Here is a 15,445-nt window from a genome sequence, read left to right on the forward strand (position 1 = left end):
TTTTTGACTTCTTGCTAAACATTAAAGGGAAAGATTTTATTTAACCATCTAAAACACAAATTTGCCCAAATGGAAAGCCAATTTTCAGATCCCAAAGTTTTATAACCGTTCTTTGCTTAACTACAAAGGAGTTCATTTTGTCAGTCTCCCCTATCTCTACTGACCAGAAGGAAATCAGAGCATCCAGACTTCTCTGCTTTCAAAGTAAAAGGCTGGGGGCCTCCTGTTTTTCTGTCATAGTTGATTGTCCCCTATTGTTCTTTAATCCCCAGTCCTTGGGGGGGAGGGGCGGGTATTCCCTTATATGTCCCTCACTAAGAACCTCCCAAAGGGAGATCTTATTTGAGAAAGGCAATTCTTAGTGTTGTGTGTCCTCTCCTAATCTTCCAGAATACGTGTTTTGAGATTATTTTGGAATTGACTTTGTAAGTGAAAGTGAGCACGTCTTGTGTCCTGCCTGGGGAGAGAAAATGTTTTTGGGGGGGGGGGGGGTGGGTAGGTGATGCCAGTTTTATAAAACCTATTAGCCTCGCAAGCTGGAGGAGCCACTGACCCCACAGCCCATGTCAGCACGGGTCGGTCAGCCTTACTCTGGCAATCAGAGTCCTGCCTGTTTTTAAGCTGCCTAATGTGGACTATTTATTCTGTTAGAACAAGCATTGTCATTTAGTATTTTCACATTTCATTTTTCTAACTGGTGCTTTTGTTTGGGGCTGAGGAGGAAGAAAGGCGATAACTTTTGCTGTAGTTTCTAAAATTAGTTTGAGTGATTTGGTTTTAGCCTCGGTACAGAAACCGAGCTACATTCTGTTGTTTTTTTTTTTTACTTGGCAGCAGTCACTTCACTCGGAGATGACAAGCTGTCATTGTAAGAGCTGTCGTTACATTTCCGTCTTCTCAGCAAAATACTCCTCTGGTGTAGGTAAATAAATGTTAATGAAATTTGTTAATAAAACATGTTGAAAAGCGTTCACCTCCACTCCATCAAAGAAATGCAAAATAAAGAAACAATAAAATAACTTAGAATGGAATTAGCACAGTTTTGTGTTTTTGTTTTTTTTGTTTTTGTTTTTTTAATGATGATGACCACATCTGGTGAGGGTGCTACTCATATATTGTTTATAGAAAAGAAAATCAGTGTATATCTTGAGAAACAATTGGTTGTTATATATCAGAGGCCTTAAAATGTTTATGCCCTCTCGCCCATTACTCTCACTTTTAGAGATCTATGCAAAGGAAATCATATGAACAGAGTACAGGGATATTTACAGTATTATTAGTAAAGGGGGGAAAAGGGAAAATCCAAGATTCAGTAAGGAAATATTTTTTTTAACTATGACATACATATGTACTATCACACTCCTAAGAAAAATGATGTTGGGCTCCTTGGGTGGTTCAGTCAGTTAAGTGTCTGACTCTTGGTTTTGGCTCAGGTCATGATCTCAAGGTTCGTGAGATTAAGATTGAGTCTCTCTGTCACCACAGACCTCTCTCTCTCTGCTACTCCCCTGAACGCTGTCTGTCTCTCAAAATAAATAGGGGCCACCTGCATGGCTCAGTCTGTTGGGTGTCTGACTTCAGCTCAGGTCACGAATGATCTCACGGTTCATGGGTTTAAGCCCTGCATCAGGCTCTGTGCAGCCTGCTTGGGATTCTCTCTCTCTCTCTCTCTCTCTCTCTCTCTCTCTCTCCCCTCCTCCACTCACACTTTCTCTCTCAAAATAAATGAATAAGCTTAAAAATTTATAAATAAATAAACTTTATTATAAAAACAAAAACAAAAATGATGTTCAGGGACATGCCTGGCTGGCTCATTCAGTAAGAGCATATGACTCTTGATCTTGGGGTTGTGAGATCAAGCCCCACATTGAGAATAGAGACGACTTCAAAATAAAATCTTTTTTTTTAATGCTATTTAGAGAAACTGTGACAACACTGAGAAAGCCTATGATAAATAATAGGCAAAAATGTTGTGCCATTGAATTTTACAAATGGCATAGTTTGTGTAAAACTAGCAGGCCAGCAAACAACAAAAAAAACAAAAACAGTGGCAACAAAAACTGGAGAGAGAAACTATCCCAAATATTGGCTCCCCCCACCCCACCACATTTCCTCTTTTTTCTATAAGAAACATGGATATTTTCAATGGGTTTTTTCAATGGGATTTTTCTATTATTTATAAAGTGAGTGGTACCTGAGATATAATGCTTATCTCATTCTCAAGTAAACATTTAATGTTCATATTTTATGCCTTGTAAATTGCTGTGGTGATGACATTAAATTGTAACTTGTGCTAGTCCCTGGGTCACTCCCTGGGTATTAGTCGATAACCTTTGCAAGAGATCAGAAGGTGATCTCTTTAACAACACTCACTTTTTTAGTTACTTTTTGTATGTTTCATAAAGTTATTATAGATGTTGGAAATCTTAGAGCTGCATGAGCAGATAACTTGTCTTGCAGTCTGATGGGTAAAATGTAACAATATGTTTATGATTTCTCTTTAGGAATTTTTCAAATAGAAACTAATTGCAGAGTTTCCAGTTGACCACCATTCATAGGGTAAGACTAACGTTCTGAATTGTGAACACATGGTAAAGATAATTACTCTTAACATTGGTAGCTTGGGGCAAATACTGAATACTTAGTATGTAAAAAGAGATTGTTATTTCTACCGACATTTTGAATAAAATCTTTTTTACGTTTTTCAGCCAGTTAATAAACAGACAATTAAATCTCTGTACATTTTGGTAAAATGTCATCTTGCTATCCTTTGTTGGTCTTGTATGTTGCAAAATATATGTGGGTATGTTTGATATTTGTCATTTTTTTAAACCTTAAAGATCTGAGGAATTTAATGTCAATGACAGGCTTAGACTCTGTAACTCCATGTCTATAGTTTTCTGGGTTTTGTTCAAGGTAGTGTTTTTTATGCATGGAATCAATTTGCCATGTTTCCATAAGTAAACGATAGCCATGGTTTCCCAAATTACATAAGTCAAAAATAAAAAAGTCCTATTCTCTGTTGCTTCCTAGAAACATCACTTATCTTTTATAATTGTGGCAAATTAATCTTAAATTAGTTCTGTGGCAGAGCTTTTGACTTTGACGTAATGACCGATGAATTTGTACACTGTGTTAAGTAGCATGACTCTCTAGTATTGTGAATATGACAGATATCTTGAAAAGTGTATCGCCCAGCTCTGAACATATATAATCTAGGTTAAGGAGTGGTGAGGACAGTGCCTCTGTCCTCTAATGTATTGTGAACACCCTTCTTTTTATAGATGAAGGTATAGATCCTTTGATGTCTTCAGTATATCCACATAGCCCTGCTGATCCGCTGAGTTGACTGAGTTTTTAAAAGCTAACATGAGATCAGCTACTTCTCTCCTTAAGGCTCTTCAGTGTCTTTCCCATCACTCCTGGGCTGTTTCTTATCCAAACTCTGTGTATTGTCTGCAGGCCCTCTCACTCCTCTGCTTTCCCCAGGTTCCTGACATTCCAGCCTGGGGCCTCCTTTCTGATCACCCATTCATAAGCTTCTTCCTCCTTCTACATGGAATGATCTTCCCCAATATCATTGCATGGCTGGCTCCATTCAGGTCTAAAGAGGCCTTCCCTGTCTGCCCACTCTAAAGGAGCTCTAGGAGCACCTGGGCAGCTCAGTCAGTTGAGCGTCCAACGTCATGACCCTCAGGTCACAATCTCACAGTTCATGAGTTTGAGCCCCACATCGGGCTCGGGTTCACTGCTGTCAGCGCAGAGCCCCCTTCATATCCTCTGTCTCTCTCTCTCTCTCTCTCTCTCTCTCTCTCTCTCTCTCTCTCAAAAATAAACAAACATTTAAAAATGCTTTAAAAATAAATAAAGGAGTTCTATATTCTTCATGGCATTTCTGATTTTATTATGGTTGTCTGTTTGGTTGCCTCTCTTCCCTTTTTCCTCAGTAAGGTCTCTGAGAGCAGGGATCTTTCTGTCTTGCATATCTATATTTCCTGAACCCTCTGAACTCCCCTGGGCACATAATAGGCATTCTACAGACTAAAATCCTGACCTCTCTTTGAGAAATGCTGCTGTTAAGATATTTCACCCATTCTCTTTGGGTATTTTCTTTTCTTTTTTTTTTTTTTAACGTTTTATTTATTTTTGAGACAGAGAGAGAGACAGAGCATGAACGGGGGAGGGGCAGAGAGAGGGGGAGACACAGAATGGAAGCAGGCTCCAGGCTCTGAGCCATCAGCCCAGAGCCCGACGCGGGGCTCGAACTCAGGGACCGCGAGATCGTGACCTGAGCTGAAGTCGGACGCTCAACCGACTGAGCCACCCAGGCGCCCCTTTGGGTATTTTCTTTATATAGAATCAGATGTAGTACGTTCTAGGTTTAGCTGTCATCCCACCCATTTGATACTGGTGACAGCATGACATGGTGGTGCTGACTTTCAACTATGCGTGTCTTCTGTCCACAACAGGACTGTAAATCCCATGAAAGCAGAAACAAGGTCTCATATTTTCTCGGTATGCTTTTGTAGTCCTAGCCTCCATAATTGAGTGCATATAAATGTTAAGTTTAGAGAAAGGGTTAAGACTAGTGGCTTAATCATATTTTTAGCATTTCTAGAGCACACTGGTTTGTCCCAAAGCAAAAAATAAATAAATAAATCATTTTGATTTATAGTTAAAAAAATATATATAACAAAGAAATATTCTGGACTCCATTTGCAAATTCATGTTATGAAACCCTGTTTATTTTGTTAGGAAGAGCCTATTATTAATTAGGACAGGTGGCCAGAATCAATGCTCTCAACCTCCCAGCTCTTTTGAAATTAGGAAATGTGACCATAATTCCATGCCCTGGAGAAGCAATTTAAACACCTCTAAACTTTAGGTTTCTTACTTGTAAAGAGTTGCACTCTGATCTCCATGGTTTCCTCCTGGATTAAATAGCCCATGTGACTCAGCTCTTGTGAAAGTAAGTAACCAGTGGAAAAGCAGTTGTAATGGTGATCTCAGCTATCAGCCAGACATTCGAAAGGAGAGCATGTAGATTCACAAGAGCCAAATTGCATGTTTACTGTGGGTGGTGGGAGGGGGAGGCAAGAAGACATTTTTATTAACAATGAAGATGGTGGAGAAAGGTCTGAGGTGGCCTTCTGTTTACACATCCTAAGAGTTATGTAGCCACTGGTGGCTTATGTGCTAGTGTTAATATTATAATGTGACTGCAACTTCTTTCATTTTAAATGGATTCTAGAGAATTTGGTAGCTTACTGAACTCATCAAAGAATTGAGATGTCTTTTCCTAAAAGGACAGTCTCCATCTACGTTAAATAAATCATGTGTTCTGTAACTGTTAGAAACAAGGAAAAGTAAAGCCACGTTTTACTTTTTTAAGTTCAGAACAACTCAGATTTAATAAGGAGTTCTAGAGTTACTGTTTTTTATTTATTGTTAGTTATTATTTATTGTTATTGTTACTTGTTTTTTAAGTTCAGAACAACTCAGATTGAATAAGGAGTTCTAGAGTTATTACCATGGTGTTGTCATATTCAGCAAGTGTCTTCTGGGGCTTCAGATGATTAGATTTCCTAGGATTTAGAATATTATTTACGATTGTTTCAGAGACCCATTGCCACTGTACAGCTTTTGGTAAGAAGCTGCAGAATGCTAGTTACGCAGCACATTTTTCCTTTGGTTTCTCTGTGTTATCAACCATGATGTCAGACTCTTTCCTTGAATTTCTGTGCTCCAGAAACACCGCGTTTCTCTTTTATCTCACTGACCCTGCTTCTTTCTCCCCCTTTGTTCCTCTTGGTCTGAGAGCTCTTTCTCATGGGATTTATTATCTAGGAAAGAGATTTTATTCTTCATTCACTCAGTTCTTTCTCTCAAAGAGTTAATTCACTTCTATGGCGTATCTACTACTTAAATATTCTTGAGTCCCTATGGTGAATTAAAGATGTCTGTAAATGCTCCAGTTGGGGTCTGTTACCCTTCCCTTTAAAAATCTGGGCTGGCCCTGTTACCCTTTTTGAGCACTCAAACATGGCAGAGATGTTGTGGAGTTATTTCTAAGGCTGGAATTTAAGGAAGTGTGTAGCTTCTGCTATTGTGTGCTTGCAGTGTTCCTTAGAACTTAGCTGCCTTGCTGTGGGGCAGCCTAAACAGCCATATGGAGTAGTGGCCGGGCCTCTGGTCATTAGCCTAAGCTGAGCTGTAGACCAGCAGACAACCCAAATGCCAGTCCTGTGACTGAGGCATTTTAGAACTTACAGCCCTCCCAGCATTCCAGTCAACACCATGTGAAACAGAAGAACTGCTTCATCATCCCACAGAATCATGAGAAATGATAAATGGTTGTTTTAGCCACAAAGTTTCGGATTTTTTTTTTTTTTTTTTTTGGCATAGCAGTAAAGAACTAAAACAAAAATGTACCCGGGTGACAAGAAACTGTGGTTTATATACACAATGGAATATTACATGGCAATGAGAAAAAATGAAATATGGCCTTTTGTAGCAACGTGGATGGAACTGGAGAGTGTGATGCTAAGTGAAATAAGCCATACAGAGAAAGACAGATACCATATGGTCTCACTCTTATGTGGATCCTGAGAAACTTAACAGGAACCCATGGGGGAGGGGAAGGGAAAAAAAAAAAAAAAGAGGTTAGAATGGGAGAGAGCCAAAGCATAAGAGACTGTTAAAAACTGAGAACAAACTGAGGGTTGATGGGGGGTGGGAGGGAGGAGAGGGTGGGTGATGGGTATTGAGGAGGGCACCTTTTGGGATGAGCACTGGGTGTTGTATGGAAACCAATTTGTCAATAAATTTCAGAAAAAAAAAAAAAAAAAAAAAAAAAAGAAATTGATACAAATTCATAATTTACTATATACACATCAATATGGTATATGTAATAAAAGATTATATTTAAAAAAAAATAATAATAAAACAAACAAAAAAAAAAAAAATGTACCCGGAAGTGAGGTGCTGCCGTGACAAAACATCTGGCGTTGGCTTTGAGACCAGGTGACAGTGAAGGTCTGAAGGGAAGTAAGACAACTATTAATGGTAGCTGGTATGGCGATGAAGAAATTGCTTTTTGAGGATATAAAACAGTACCCTTGTTTCATACTGACAGGAAAACCGACAAGACTTGTATCTCCAATAACACGGAAGATGGAAAATGAACCCAATGGATTTGTATATCCAGCTTAGGGGATTTTCTAGCAGAATGTTGGAAGCGTCAAATGACTTTTTTAACCACTCATGACCAAAGTATTGCAAAAGAGAGATGAATTAAAGAAGAAACTGTTCAGATTTTAAGTAGACTTTAGAGGATGTGTTTCCAATCCAGAATTTTCTAGGGTTGTAAATAAAACTGTTTCTCATTCCCTGCTTCTCGACTCAGCGAAAAGGTACTCAAAGTAAGAAATGGCCTCAGGTGGAAAGAACAGATCCAGAGCAATACTGCCAATAAAACTTAATCTCAAGGTACAAATGAAAGCAAGGGCATAGCGGCAAGACCCTATATTATGACTTCAAAAAGATGTAAGTCTGTGCCTCCTGGGCCTTCTTAACTAGATAACAGGGCTTCCAAGGACCTTAAGAATGTTGTCCCACAGCCTCCTCTACTTAATTTAGACGACAAGATCCTGGACTTCAAGCCTGAACTCGATACCAGAGTTGGACGAAATTTTTAGGGGCTTGGAAGAGAGTGAGTGTGCTTTGCATGTAGGAGGACTTCACAACGTTTGTGGGCAGAGAGACCAGGGAAGGTTAAGCAGAGCTGCCCATCCTTTGCCACCCCTCCCATTGAGAAGTGACGTTTCCCATTCCCTAGAATCTGGGCTGGATCTATGGCTCCTTTGGCTGATAGAGTGGAGTGGATGTGACACCGTAGCTTTGAGAGCCAGGCCATAAAGAACTGCAATTTTTCACCTTCGTGCTTGGGATGCACCATCTTGGAACCCAACCACCGTCTATGTGAGGACCCTGAAACAGCCATGAGGAATCTCACTGAAAGTGCCAGCCAGCAGGCAGCTCCAGCTAGCCCGCCTGATGAATGAGAACATTCTGGACCTTCCAGCCACTTTGTGCCAGCCAGTACCATGAAGTGAAAGAACCACCCACAGAATCATGAGAAATAAAACACTATTGTTTTTTTAAGCTGTTAGGCTTTAGAATATGCAGAAGAGTTAGCCCAAGTCCTTCCTGTCTACATGTGGCTGTGTTCTAGTCTCTCTCAGGAAATGCCCAATTACCTTAGATATACCCTGCCTAACATCTGACCATATTATTTCCTGCCTTCTGATATGTTCCATTTTTTATTGTACAAATATTTGTCGTACACCACATGCTAGAAACTGTGGAGGATACGGTAATACCATAGACTCAAAATGTGAATCCATTTGACTCCTGCTTCTCTATGGACCCCTCTGTTTGATGTTGCTAAATGGTGTTGAATTTTCATTTACAGTGACAATTTCATTCATTGCTTTCTTTCCAGTGCATTGCAAAATTTTCCCTCATTGCTTCCAGCCTACGCAATTTAAATACCTTTTGGCTGGGTTCTGTTGTTTCTGATTCCTCTTCAAATCCACCCTGCAAATCTCTATAGCTCAATGACTCTCTGACCTACTGCTTCGCACACCTGGGGTCTCAGGTCTCTGAAGAGTTTGTGGAGTTACTGGTAGCTGTTACTCGTAGTCTGCAGAGAGGGGGAGGCACTCTAGATACCTAGTGAAACTTCCAGGAAGGGTTAAAAGGACAGTACTTTCCCCAGATATTTCATTGTCAGTCTGTCTTGTGAGCTTTCTCCTCCTGGGGAAATTTGGAGAAAACAAACAAACAGAAAGTACTGGTCTCAGCTAGACCGGTTGAATTGCTTGACCAATCATAGGAGAAGGGCTTGGATTTGAGTTTTTGTTTTTGTTTTACAGAGAGAGTGCACGCAAGTGGGGGAGAAGGGCAGAGGGAGAAAGACAGAGACAGAACCTCAAGCCAGCTTCACACTCAGAATGGACTCCCCCCCCCCCAACCTCCCACCAGGACTCAATCCCACCACCCTGGGATCATGACCTGAGCTGAAATCAGGAGTCAGATGCTCAACCGACTGAGCCACCCAAGTGCCCCTGGATTTGAGGTTTTTTAAACTGCTCCAGGTTGTTCTAATGTGAAGCCAAAACTGAAAACCACTGTCTTAGATTCTCAAAAAATGGTTACTCTACCTACTGGAAGCATCGACATTAACTAGAAATTTGTTAGACACATTCTTGAGGACTACTTCAGACCTAATGAATCAGAAACTCTGAGGGTGGGACCTACCACTCTGCGATTTAATACGCTCTCCAATGATTTTTATGAGCATTAATGTTGAAGATACACTTTACTATGTGAATCTTAATTCCTTCTAGGAAGTCTCAAAACTACAACTAAATTTGGAAAGGGTGTTTGTCACTTGAAAATTACTCCACTGACAAGATCTGAAGCAACTGGTAAGGGACATAAGCTGGCATATCATGTGTCTTGCTAGTGATCATTTAAGTACTTGAGAAATGCTGAACAATCATCAGATCTCTGAAGAACGGTTCAAGGGGTTATTTAGTCTGAAGAAATGGAACAAATTAATCGGGGGTACTGACACACTATTTCCCAGAGAGAGAGCTCCAAGAGGTGAATTTAAACTTCAGTTGGATATACATTAGACCCAAGAAACCTCTTGTTGAGAAGTAGTACTAAACATTTTGAAGGGATATAAGGCAATCTCTAAATCAATTTGCAGTTAGAGCAGAGAGAAACCCCATTTTGAATTGTTTGGTTATATCCTGCCTGGGGTCAGAGACAGAGATCTTTGAAGTAGTGTCCAGTTCTCCGCATAGAATGACTCTAAATACCATCTGATCATCATTTGTTTATTTTTTCACTGGTTATTTTGGAAAAGCTTTCAAAGTAAAATAAGGACTAGTGGGAAGACAAGATGCCTAACTTGAGTGTTTTTGTTTCAATCCTAGAGACTTTGGGGTGAGATTGTCAAATGAATTCATGTGCTTTGAAAAGCTTTTATGATTTCTTAATGAGGTTTAAAAGCTAAAGGAATGGGATTAGGACCACAAAATCCTTTACTCTTAACATTGTGTCTTTGAACTGATTTAGTGCATTTGTATATTAGAAATAGAGATCTGATTTAGACTGAATCCTCATTGTTTTCAAAAATATGGTCTGGAAAAAATTTCCTAGACACACAAACAGTATTAAATTTTGTAATGACAAAGGACAGCTATGCTCTAGCTCTCAAGTTAAAAACTTCCGTTAGAAAAAGTTAACATCATTTAATATATAGGAATGCTTGAGACTTTTCATGCATCATTAGATTTGGATGCTATCTATTTATACATTGAATCTTAGTTCAGTGGAAAATGTTTGGTAGAAAAAGTTCAGCTGAGAAAGTAGATTATATATTATGTTAAAGGGGACATTGCAGGAAACTGTACATTTACATCTTTTGTTTTTCAACAGACTAAAATAAAACCAAGTTACAATGCAACTGTTGGGGTAAATTGATGTCTTAGTCTGTTTGGGCTGCTATAACAAATTACCATGGACTGGGTGACCTAAACAGCAGACATATTTATTTTTCAGTTCCTAGAGATTGGGAAGTTCGAGATCAAGGCACTGCTCTGGCAGATTTTTTTTTTTTTTAATGTTTATTCATTTTTGAGAGAGAGAGAGACTGAGCATGAGGGAGGGAGGGGCAGAGAGAAAGGGAGACAGAATCCAGAGCAGCTCCAGGCTCTGAGCTGTCAGCACAGAGCCCGATGCAGGGCTTGAACCCACAGACTGTGAGATCATGACCTGAGCTGAAGTTGGCCATTTAACCAATGGTGCATCCAGGTGCACCTAGGCACTGGCAGATTCTAATGAGATCTTACTTCCTAGTTAATAGGTGCCACCTTCTTGCTGTGTCCTCAAATGGTGGAAGGGGCAAGAGAGCCCTGTGGGGTCCATTTTATAAAGGCACTAATCCCACCCTCATGACCTAAGGCTTCACCTCCTAATACTATCACTTTGGGGGTTAGGATTTCAAAATATGTATTTTTGGGGGACAAAATATTTAGTCCACTGCAGTTGGGGAAAAGAGATAAATATTTAGCTATTTCTTTAATCTTTGAGAGAACTGAGTGGCACAGTTAATTGGATTTAATGACAATGTGATCTTGTTTCCAGTGTGGACGAGGCTTGAGATTTGAGTCTGAAGACCTCCATTCTAACTGGAACTATTTCTTGCCAGTTTTGTCACTTTTTTTGTTGTTGTTGTTGTTGTTGTTGTTTTTTCAAAGCCAAGCGGCAAGGGTCGTTTATTGCAGGTTCGAACCTGGTCCCCCACGCACTCGTCGCCGGTGACGCAAGAGGCCACGATCAGGGTTGGTACAGCGCTTTTATAGACAGAGACAAGTAGCACAGGGGAGGTTTTAAATTATGAGGTGCCTGATTGGTTGATTTTTTTTTTTTATTTTTTATTTTTTTGATTTTTTTTTTTTATGAAATTTATTGACAAATTGGTTTCCATACAACACCCAGTGCTCATCCCAAAAGGTGCCCTCCTCAGTACCCATCACCCACCCTCTCCTCCCTCCCACCCCCCATCAACCCTCAGTTTGTTCTCAGTTTTTAACAGTCTCTTATGGTTTGGCTCTCTCCCATTCTAACCTCTTTTTTTTTTTTTTCCTTCCCCTCCCCCATGGGTTCCTGTTAAGTTTCTCAGGATCCACATAAGAGTGAAACCATATGGTATCTGTCTTTCTCTGTATGGCTTATTTCACTTAGCATCACACTCTCCAGTTCCATCCACGTTGCTACAAAAGGCCATATTTCATTTTTTCTCATTGCCACGTAATATTCCATTGTGTATATAAACCACAATTTCTTTATCCATTCATCAGTTGATGGACATTTAGGCTCTTTCCATAATTTGGCTATTGTTGAGAGTGCTGCTATGAACATTGGGGTACAAGTGGCCCTATGCATCAGTGCTCCTGTATCCCTTGGATAAATTCCTAGCAGTGCTATTGCTGGATCATAGGGTAGGTCTATTTTTAATTTTCTGAGGAACCTCCACACTGCTTTCCAGAGCGGCTGCACCAATTTGCATTCCCACCAACAGTGCAAGAGGGTTCCCGTTTCTCCACATCCTCTCCAGCATCTATAGTCTCCTGATTTGTTCATTTTGGCCACTCTGACTGGCGTGAGGTGATACCTGAGTGTGGTTTTGATTTGTATTTCCCTGATAAGGAGCAACGCTGAACATCTTTTCATGTGCCTGTTGGCCATCCAGATGTCTTCTTTAGAGAAGTGTCTATTCATGTTTTCTGCCCATTTCTTCACTGGGTTGTTTGTTTTTCCGGTGTGGAGTTTGGTGAGCTCTTTATAGATTTTGGATACTAGCCCTTTGTCCGATATGTCATTTGCAAATATCTTTAACCATTCCGTTGGTTGCCTTTTAGTTTTGTTGGTTGTTTCCTTTGCTGTGCAGAAGCTTTTATCTTCATAAGGTCCCAGTAATTCACTTTTGCTTTTAATTCCCTTGCCTTTGGGGATGTGTCGAGTAAGAGATTGCTACGGCTGAGGTCAGAGAGGTCTTTTCCTGCTTTCTCCTCTAAGGTTTTGATGGTTTCCTGTCTCACGTTTAGGTCCTTTATCCATTTTGAGTTTATTTTTGTGAATGGTGTGAGAAAGTGGTCTAGTTTCAACCTTCTGCATGTTGCTGTCCAGTTCTCCCAGCACCATTTGTTAAAGAGGCTGTCTTTTTTCCATTGGATGTTCTTTCCTGCTTTGTCAAAGATTAGTTGGCCATACGTTTGTGGGTCTAGTTCTGGGGTTTCTATTCTATTCCGTTGGTCTATGTGTCTGTTTTTGTGCCAAGTTTTGTCACTTTGGACAGGATAACTCCTCTGGGCCTGCTTTATTTCCATGTTTTAAAATGTGAAGAGTAATAATATATATAATGGTTTATTATATGAAACAAATTAATGTAAATGAAAGTGCTTTGAAAGTAGAAAGACAGATATTAGATTTTAAACAGTATATTTTTATTTGCTCTTATTGACAAGGAACCCCTCAGTGAAAATCTGAGTTAGGTGATTAGAGGGAAAATTTATAGTTCTTAAAAAGGCAAACAGGAAAAAATTCTTTACTAATAAATTTAAGTTAGTATAAATATAGTAAACCTGTAGTTGGTTGTGGTTCTCTAATGGATTAGTTATAGTAGTTTCTCATATTGATTATTTTAAAATATGTGTTTTAAAATAGTACTATAGTTGGAGGTTTGTGACTCTGTTTCATAGAAATACTGTGTTTAAAGTAGAAAATGTGTTTACAATATTTAAAGGAAACTGTGTTGTATAATAAATATCGGGATGGCTGAGAAGCACTCTGGAATTATGTAATATATTCTTTCCGGATATATTATAGACCCAGTGCAATGGAAGAATATGTAAAATGTTTCACACCTCAAATATTTTATCATGCTTGCTGCACATAAATGCAGGTGTGTATCATATGTTGTAAGCCTTTTAAAAGTGAATTGTGAATGAGAAACTCATACTCCATTGGTCATATCTAATTATGAATTAGTCACAGCTAGATTGTCGTACACACTAACTCTGCTTTCTGGCCTGCACAATAATTTGATACGGGATGGCAGTTATAAAGTAGGCTTTGCACATGGATTGGTAAATCCAAAGTAAATTTCAGACATGCCCAACTTTTTGATCTTTGAAAATGATGAGATCACAAGAGTATTATTAAAAATATCTTAAATGCAATTTGGGGTTAGTACACTGAGCTGGGTTTCAAGTACTTAATAAACCCAAAAAGGATTGTATCTTTGGGGCAACTATATAAACATTCCCAGCAGCTCTTCAGAAGTTCCATAGGCACTAAAAAATACAATTTTCATACCAAATTCAAATTTTTATATGTTTTAGAATATCCTCATATTTCAAACTGATCGATATATATGTAATTTAAATTATTGCAAGTGATTGTTTGAAGTAGATGCTAAGAATGGCTTTTATTAACCTACAAGGTTAAAAAAAAGCTAATATAAAGGGTAGCTACATTTAATAATATAACTTCAGAGAATTTCAGCAAATTTCTGAGATGTGTCTTCAAAAGTTATTAACTTGTGACTATTTCTAATGAAATCAGTAGGCTAAATTTGAAGAGCACAGAGTCTTATTTGGAGAGATGTGTGGTTTTAAATTAGGATGCAGAAACTACATGGTTTGACAGGCCATCTGATAAATGCAAATAAGACCAACTGTGTATGAGGACTGAGTGAGAGAAATTAACATATGTAGGCTGCTTGGAAAAGCTAAGTGTTCATCTAAGTGATGTAAATATGGCATTTTAAAATACATTAACATCTAAGTTTCTGTGGAAACTTCTCTGTAACCTAAAGGAATTCAGGGGCTGAGTATGATCTCATATATGGGTGGGGTCCTGTCTATATATACCTTGCCAAAACGTCCTCTAGTGTAAAAAGTAAACTGATCTATGAAAATCTATTTGCCATATCGTGTCTTATGATGGAGAGGGTCTCTGAAGACAGTGTTTCCAATTTTGTTTGAAATACTGCAGCTATTATAAGATATCTGTGCTTTCTCATAGAATGAAGACAAACACAGAGATGGTGTGTCTAAGAAATTTCAAAAGGTGTCGGCCTCCTGATTGAAGCACAGTCAACTTATTGGATTCATTTTTTTTTTTCATCCAGTAAGTGTAAATATTTAAAGTACTTTATTTTGGTCATTGTTGACTTGTGTTCTTTGTTCAATGAATAACCGCTGTCTGAATATCCTTATCTCTATTTGTGTTTATATTCTTTTGCAATTTCAGTTTCATGTCTTAAATGAATTTAACTTTCAGGACCTTTAAGGGGACAAATTCAGCCATAAACTTTGAGGCTGGCGGTGTCCTTAGAGATGATTTGGCATTCTCTTTATCCATTAAAAAAACATGCTGCTGTGATTTTTTTTCTTCTTTTTTCTTACTAGATATGTTATTAGACCCAAACATTTCCTTTTATTTCTCGTACTCTGTGCCATTTTATAGGTTGTCCAGATTTTACTAATTAGCAATTTTTTAAACAATTGATTTATATAAGGTTGAACGTTACATAAATCATTTCTGTAAGGAACACTGCCTGAATACTTTTTAATGTGAAAATGGAAAATCTACCTCTTGTTTTTCTGAGGCAAAAAATAATTTAGTAATAGAGTATACTCTTACTTATTTATCCTATTAGTTATTTGCCATCAAAACATTAACCACGAGTGAGAATCCCCCCATAGTAGCATGTTCTGAGTTTTTCTTCCCTATCCCGTGTTAAGCCACTAGTGTTGCTTCATCAGCTTTTAAATACTCTAAGTTGGACATGAACTTAAGTTAC

The 15,445-nt window shown here is 38.7% G+C and overlaps 1 protein-coding gene across 8 annotated transcripts in view; it reads left to right on the forward strand.

The window, feature by feature from the left end:
- LRRC8B (leucine rich repeat containing 8 VRAC subunit B) overlaps positions 1-15,445 on the forward strand; it is a 96,736-nt gene that overhangs the window by 39,637 nt on the left and 41,654 nt on the right. For 6 of the 8 annotated variants that reach the window (XR_006296650.1, XR_006296651.1, XR_006296652.1 and 3 more), the window contains exons 2-3: positions 2,505-2,559; positions 14,665-14,769. The gene's annotated coding sequence lies outside the window, so the exon portion shown is untranslated. Of the gene's footprint in view, positions 1-2,504; positions 2,560-9,410; positions 9,492-13,464; positions 13,541-14,664; positions 14,770-15,445 lie in introns of those variants that run through there. The other 2 variants (XM_043575525.1, XM_043575526.1) reach the window with 2 other exon arrangements.

Source organism: Prionailurus bengalensis, chromosome C1, assembly GCF_016509475.1.
Source record: "Prionailurus bengalensis isolate Pbe53 chromosome C1, Fcat_Pben_1.1_paternal_pri, whole genome shotgun sequence".
Lineage (NCBI taxonomy): Eukaryota > Metazoa > Chordata > Mammalia > Carnivora > Felidae > Prionailurus > Prionailurus bengalensis.